The following is an 8,030-nucleotide window of genomic DNA, read 5'->3' on the forward strand; positions in this document are numbered from 1 at the left end:
CCACCGTGGAGCTAAAAATAATAGTGATTATTTTCTTACTGGTTTAGCTACACAACACAAGTTATCTTTCACGCTTTTTCTTGTCCAAGATCTTCGATTTCAGGTCAAAATGTCCAACTCGGTGAATGGAGGTGAAAACAACAATCTTGAGGACCACGAAGAAAACAGTGTGGATGTTCCAGGTATTGGTGTGCCACCACAAAACCCTAGGAACATGCCAGAACCAACCCCCATAGACGCAGTCTCATGTGACACCCAACGGGTCGATGTAAGCTCGCATACCGACAGGAGCGTGCGTTAGGGAGATCGACAAGAAGCTCATAAAATCCCAACTAGGGAAGAGCGTGAGGTTAGCCTTCATGTTATTTTTGAAATGTTGCAGACAAACAACTAGATATTTCTCAGCTACAGAGTCACCAGAAAACTCCCAGCGCAATAGCACTAGGGACAACTCCCCCAGCCGAACAGGTACCGAAGAGATCGAGCAATAACGAGTCGATGGTCGATCCCTTCATTGTGAAAATGCTCGAGGACCTCACCATAAGGATCGAATCGGGTGAGAAAATGATAGAATCCAATGACAAAAAGGTCGAAACATACAATTCCAGGGTCGACCAAATTCCGAGCGCATCTCTGGTCCTGAAAGGTGTGGATTCGAAGAAGTTCATACAAAGGTCGTTCCCTGAGGAAGCGGCCCCAAAAACCATTCCAAAGAAATTTAAAATGCCCGAACTCCCAAAATACAATGGGACCTCAGACCCAAACGAGCACTTTACCGCTTACACCTGTGCAGTAAAGGGAAACGACATAAAGGACGACGAGATCGAGTCCGTCTTGTTAAAGAAGTTTGAGGAAACACTCTCGAAAGGGGCCATAATGTGGTATCACAACCTAGCTCATAACTCAATAGACTCATTTACCATGCTAGCAGACTTCTTCATAAGAGCACATGCCGGTGCCATCAAAATAGCAACGAGGAAATCCGACGTCTTCAAGATCAAGCAAAGGGAGAACGAGATGCTGCGAGAATTCGTATCCCGCTTCCAAATAGACTGAATAGAACTACCACCGGTCTCTAACGACTGGGCGATGCAAGCCTTCACTCAAGGTCTGAATGAGTGAAGCTCGGTGGCTTCGAGATAGTTGAAAGAGAATCTGGTCAAATATCCCTCCGTAACCTGGTCAAACGTCCACAACCGATACCAGTCGAAAATCAGGGTTGAAGATGACCAGCTGGGAGCCCTCCGGGCTCAGTGTACCCAAGCAGACTCTTGGGGAAGGAGACAAAGCCCAACAAATAAAGATATCAACCATACACCGAAGATAGAAGGAATGCTCCGAGGCGTAACCCACCTCATAACGATCGAAGGATAGACCAAGGACAGGATCCTCGTGGACTCAACAATAGAGCCAGATTAAATAGGAATGCAGGGCCAACAAGGGCACCTCACTTATTAGAATACAACTTCAACGTCTATATATCGGACATCATGTTCGCCATCAGTAAAATCAGAGACACCAGGTGGCCCAGGCCTGTACAATCAGATCCTACACAAAGGAATCATAACTTAGTGTGCGAGTTTCATAACACGCACGACCATAGGACTGATGATTGCCACCAACTCTGAGAAGAAGTAGCTAGACTACTCAATAAAGGCTACCTCCGAGAATTCCTCAGCAACCGAGCCAAATATCAGTTTCGAGAAAAAGAGGCGGCCAAGAAAAATGAAACAAATGAGACACAACATGTCATCCACATGATCTTGAGAGGCGTCGATGCCCCGCATGAACCCGTGATGAGAAGGACAAAAATATCCATCACAAGGGAAAAGCGAACTCGAGGGTATTTACCCAAGGATTCCCTCACATTTAAGGAAAAGGACACCGAGACCTTGTCTCAACCTCACAATGATGCACTGGTAATATCTTTCCCTGTAAATTCTTTTCAAATAAAATGTGTACTCGTGGATCCAGGTAGCTCGGCCAACATTATCAGGTCGAGGGTGATAGAGCAGCTCGGACTGCTTGACCAAATCATGCCTACCACTCGAGTCCTCAACGGATTCAATATGTAAAGTGAAACAATGAAAGGAGAAATAACCTTCCTAGTCACCGTGGCCGACACAACCCAAAATGCTAAATTCTATGCCATTGAAGGAGACATGAGGTAAAATGACTTGTTCGCACGATCGTGGATACACTGTGTGAGAGCAGTACCATCCACTCTCCCCCAAATGATGAAATTCCCGAAAAAATAGGGGATTAAAACCGTCTACGGGGAACAACATGCGGCGAGGGAAATGCTCGCGGTGCACGATGTGGCACCGGCACCAATACCTCCGCCCGCAAAAGAGTCGAAGGGTAATCAAGCCACATCTTTGATTAATCCCGATTAAACAAAGTAAAGGACTGTATCGCATCCTCATCTTGAGTAACCAGGACATATCGGTCCTCGAAACATCACCGACACTATCCCACACTAAGGTATAACCATCTCCCTTTTCATTTCATGTTTCATACTAACCCTTATGCAGGTGCCCGACCGAAGCAGTCAAAGCGCTAACCCAGCTAGAAGACCATAAGGTTTTAAAGCATCCGTTTCACTCTTTTCCTTCATTCAGGTTTCATCCCGAGAAGGGTTTTACCGGTAAGGTTTTTAACGAGGCAACATCTATATGCTGCCTTAGAAAGATCCAACAAGTGTTCAAGGCTTCTTTTGCAATCAACCTCAAACACTAGGGCGCATTCCCTCGGGAGGCCATCCACTAAAAAAAGCCAAGAAACACCAAATGGGGTCGTAATAGGAAAGTGATGTACTGGGCCAAATGGTCGAACGATCCGTGTCCATATAGACGGGCCCCCGTCGACGAAAACATGTACACTTGTACCAAATAATTGAGGAATATCTTTTATCAAAGCATCTCACACTCCAAAAGAAGCTCGACATCTCTGCAAAAATGACTTCTCCGCCGAAAACGTCCCGAACACTTGGGGACTGGCGTCAACAATTCAACACCTGTACGACCTCCGGGTTGGGACTCCAAGCTCATAAGCCCTCAATGAGGCAACATGAAAATCACAAAATGTCTCCAAGGCCGAAAGTACCCTAAATACTCGGGGACTGGCGTCAAAATACCGAAAAACGCACGACCTCAGGGTCAAGATCTCCGAAATTATAAGCCCTCAATGAGGCAATACAAAATTTACAAGTAACGGCTTCCGATCCAAGGTACCCTCAATGACTCGGGTAATGTCACCACTCGCCATTCATTAAAAAACCTGAGGCCGTAAGCCCCCGAGTGGGGTAGACTCGGTCTTGTAAGACCTACATAAGGCAGCAACTATATCTGTAAGACCTCAAGCAAGGCATGAACTACACTAGTACCAAGTGAGAATATTTGTAAGACCTCAAGCAAGACATGAAATACACTTGTACCAAGTGATAATATCTGTAAGACCTCAAGAAAGGCATGAACAATACTTGTACCAAGTATCCAAAACTATAAGACCTCAAAGGCATGTAAAACTTGTAAGACCTTACTAAAGGCATAAACCCGATCTCAAAGTTTCGGCTATATATCGAACTTGTAAGACCCCTAAAAAGGCATATCCTCGATATATATGCTAAAACTATCTCACTCGGGACTCAAAGGCTCTGGCCAAACACAAATAACTCCGGTCACAAGGCTGTACCAGCCAAACTAACGCTACTCGGGGACGTCCGACCGTTGCTATAAAATTACAGGCCTTTAATTATTTTGAATCTACTTCGAAAAGAACCAGTTAAACAGGCTACCCTCGATACAGGCAAAAGAGCTTCGAGTATATCAGCTCCTAAACATCGGCTTCGAAATACTCAACCTCCGAGCCAAAACCTCCCAAGGTGCTCGATCATCTCCATATAATGACTCACAATCGAGGTTTTTTATTAAATCTTCGAAGAGTCAGGCAAATACTATTTATCCTTATCGAGGGAAAAACAAAGCCCACAAGGTCACATCGACCAAATGCGTAAGTGCTATTGTCACCAGCCTAATGAGACTCAGGGCCACACACATAAATGGCTGCATTGGCCCAAGGCGTAAGAGCCTTTGTCGCCAGCCCGTACAAATACAAAACTTGAGGGTCGAATGAGCTCGAGTCATAACCCAATTTGGAGACTGAACCCAAAATAGTTAACTAAATATGCTTAAGACCAAGGCGTAAGAGCCATTATTGCCAGCCCACACTAAAAGGCTGAATCGGTCCAAGGCATAAGAGCCATTATCGTTAGCCTACACTAAAAGGCCGAATCGGCCCAAGGCATAAGAGCCATTGCCGCCAGCCCAAATAAAAGGTTGCATCGACCAAGCGCGTAAGAGCCTATGGGCCAGCCTAATAAGCCCAGAGCCATACCATGACTCTAAGAATTCCTACCAACCCAAAGACCAGTTCACCTGGCCAAATTCAAGATAGAAAGAGATACGAAAGAAGTAAAGCTTCAAAGTTCTCTTATACACATATGCGAAAAAATAATCTCCATCTACAAACATGCTATGAAAATGCTACGTATAGATGGCAGATTCTATGCCCCCCCTCGAGGGCTACGGCCTGTCGGCCTCATCTTCACTTTCTCCAGCACCGGGCAAAAGTGATCGAGTATCACGCTCATTCGCCCTCGCTTGCACCAACTCCTCCGAAAAGGCGAAACCCCTAACACTGATCTCCTCGAGGGTCTTTGATAATAGGCTAGATTTATGTAACTTGGCGATTGTTTATGCCCCAGCTTGATTATGTTTCACTGTGATAATGTAGTTAAATGATGATAAAAGGGCTTTAATTGTGAATTTCATACATTGCAGGAGTGAGTAGCATGTATGAGGCCTTAAAGCTGTGATTGAAGCTAAATTGAAGTAAGAAAAGCCCTAGGAGCTGAGTACGTGGGAGGATGAGATAAAAAGAAGAGATGAAATGAAGACCTTGACTAGCGCGTCCACTAGCACGACTGCGCTAGCCCAGATGGTCGAGGCAGAATGATATGGCATATGCGCGTTCACTAGCGCGTCCATTAGCGCGACCGCGCTAGCCTAGTGCCGGAAAAGTAAACTTCAGGGGTAAAATTGGAAGTTCGGGGGCAAATCCACTTAACCTATAGAAGGTCTAGCTCGCCCAAGAGAGGATTATCAAGGTTTTCATAGCTTAGTTCAAGGCAAGGAGAGGCAAGAGGCAAGGAGGATAATTCAACATCAAGTTGTTCCTTTCTTCCTTTTGTTTTTACGATTTGTGATAAATTTGAATATTGTTATGATGAACACTAGTATGAGTAGCTAAATATTTTAGTCTAAGGTTTTGACGGAACCTATTGAAGGATGAACTTCTTGTCATGTTAATATAGTTTGCCTAGTTTAATCTCTATTTGTTCAACTATGTGCTTGTTGTAGTTAATTGATAGGATCCTCAATTAGCTGTGCCAATTTAGTGTGCATAACTCGGGAGAGAGTGCATATTTAGGTAATAGTTGAACAACACCACTCCCAAAGTATATGAGGGATCAATAACTGAGGGTTTTAAGGCGGGATTAGGGATAACGAAGACTTGGGTGCAATCTAAAGTGAGCTGTAATAAACAACTAGCATTTCTCGGGAGAGTGCATCTAGTAAATTAGTGTGAATACTCGGAAGAGATTTACAGTAATAAGAGTGCTCAGGATTGATAGAGATGATTAGGTAAATCTATGTGAAACATAACCGGAAGGGATTCCATCAATAGGGGAAATCATAACCTTAAATACTTCTCTTAATTGTTTACAACTTAATCATAGTTAGTCTTTATTTGCTTATTTATAGTCAGTCTTAGTTAGTAGAAACATCCTCAATTGTTATTCACAACGTTTGGGAAGTTGATTAAATAGAATTTCGTAAGTCTAATAAGAGTAATTGATAGGTTAATTTCTTGTGGGTTCGACTCTGGGCTAAATACTCACATTATATTTGCAACGTTTGCGTTTTCTTTTTTATAAGGTATAGTTGGGCGTGATCAAATTTTGGCGCCGTTGCCGGGGAATTAACGGTGTTATCAATTACAATTGAAAGAAGTACAAAAATTCTTAGTGTAGTCAGTTTTCTCTATACCCAATCTCTACATTGAAATTTTAACGTTTGTTGACTTGGTTGTACAGGTGCATGCCTAAAAATTCATCGAGAACTGGTGAAGTATTTGAAGCATTATCAGATCCTGAGAGAGTTTTCAAGGCCTTGAATCGGGCCAACCGGAAAAACAAACAACTGAACAATTCGAACCAGACATGGGGGATCATGTAGTAGACCCAGCTGCGCCGGTAGCGCCAGTGGCACCTCTTGTACTAGAGGCTGCGCTTTATGACTGGGCACAACCCACAGCTGAAAATCTGGCCACAGCGATTTTAGTCCCATAGATACAGGCTGAATCATTCCAAATCACTAATAACATGTTGCACTTGTTGAAAAACAAGGTACTATTTTCGGGGTCACAAGTCGAAGATCCTCAACAGCACTTGAAGAGTTTCCTGTCAATCTGCAAAATCCAATGGCAGCCCAACGTAACTCAGGAAGCAATCAAGCTGTTATTGTTTCCGTTCTCAGTGACAGGAGCTGCCCAGACCTGGATAAACTCACTCCCCATTAATTCCATAATAACTTGGGAGGAGTTAGTCAAGCAATTTGTGAACAAGTTCCACCCACCCAACAAGACCGCTCAACAAATTAATGAAATTTTGAGTTTCAAATAGAGACCAATAGAGACACCGCATGAAACATGGGAAAGATTCAAAGGAATGCTGGTTATATATCTGCACCATAGTATTCCGGATCTGATGTTGGGGCAGTGGGATTATCAGATAGCGTAAAGAACATTGTTGATGCTTCAGCTGGTGGAGCATTTTTGAGCAAAACATAGAGAGAAGGCCAGAGTCTTCTTGACAAGATGGTACAGAATTTGGGATGGAAAACCATGAATGCACCTATCACTCCAGTGGTTCACTCAGTGCCTTAGATCCATCCAACTCTATGGCAAAAATTATGGCCACCTTATTGACATAGATGAGTATACTCACCAAAAAGGTGGAAGAGTCAGGGTAGAAGCAGCAGGTACACATCGTAGATACTACTAATGGGGGCTTGTGCACATCTTGCATTAGTCAGCTAATTAGTAACCAGTGGAATGCAGAATATGATCATCATCACTACCCTGAAGGCATGAACTATGTGTCTAATTATGGAGGCCAAAGACAGGGTGGTGAGAATTGGGGCCAGAAAAATCAGTCGTACAAGCCAGTCCAGCCACAGTTCAACAATCGGAACATGGGAAGTATGAAACCTCCTAACAATATGGCACCTTATCCAAGGCCACAGGGATATAATAACCAAAATCAACAGTAGGGGTATCATCCTCCTCAGCAGCAGCATGGTGGACGATAGGAAGATGGGTTTGCTAGACTTGAGGCAATGATGCAGCAGGTTATTGGGTCTAATGTAAAAATTAGTGAAAGAGTAGATGTACATGATTCAGCTATCAAGAATATTGAAATGCAGATGGGCCAGATTTCGATGTCCCTAAACAATCATCCTTATGGGACATTACCTCCAGACACTCAGATAAATCCAAAAGATCAAGGCCCAAAGCAACTGATGGCAGTGAGTCTACAGAATGGCAGAGATTTAGATGTGGATCAAGAGAGAGTTCGAGAAAGCAGACAGGCTGAGACACTCATACCAGTGCCCATTAAGCTAGATGAGTCAACAAAACTGATAGAGGTGACAGTCCAACCTGCCCAGGAAGAACATAACATTTAGATTGAGACTGAGAAAGAAGCTGAGACAGCCCAGGAACAAGTAGTTAAGGTGACAGCTAATAAAGAGCAGTCCCAAATCAGTGGGAAGAAGAGACCTCCCGCACCATTCCCTCAAAGGCTGGATAAGTACCAAAAAGAGGAGCAATACAAGAAATTCTTGGAGATGCTGAAACAAATCCAGGTAAATATTCCATTGATAGTTGCTTTGGAAGAGATGTCTGGG

Source organism: Nicotiana sylvestris, chromosome 2 (assembly GCF_000393655.2).
Source record: "Nicotiana sylvestris chromosome 2, ASM39365v2, whole genome shotgun sequence".
In the NCBI taxonomy this organism is placed as follows: Eukaryota; Viridiplantae; Streptophyta; class Magnoliopsida; order Solanales; family Solanaceae; genus Nicotiana; species Nicotiana sylvestris.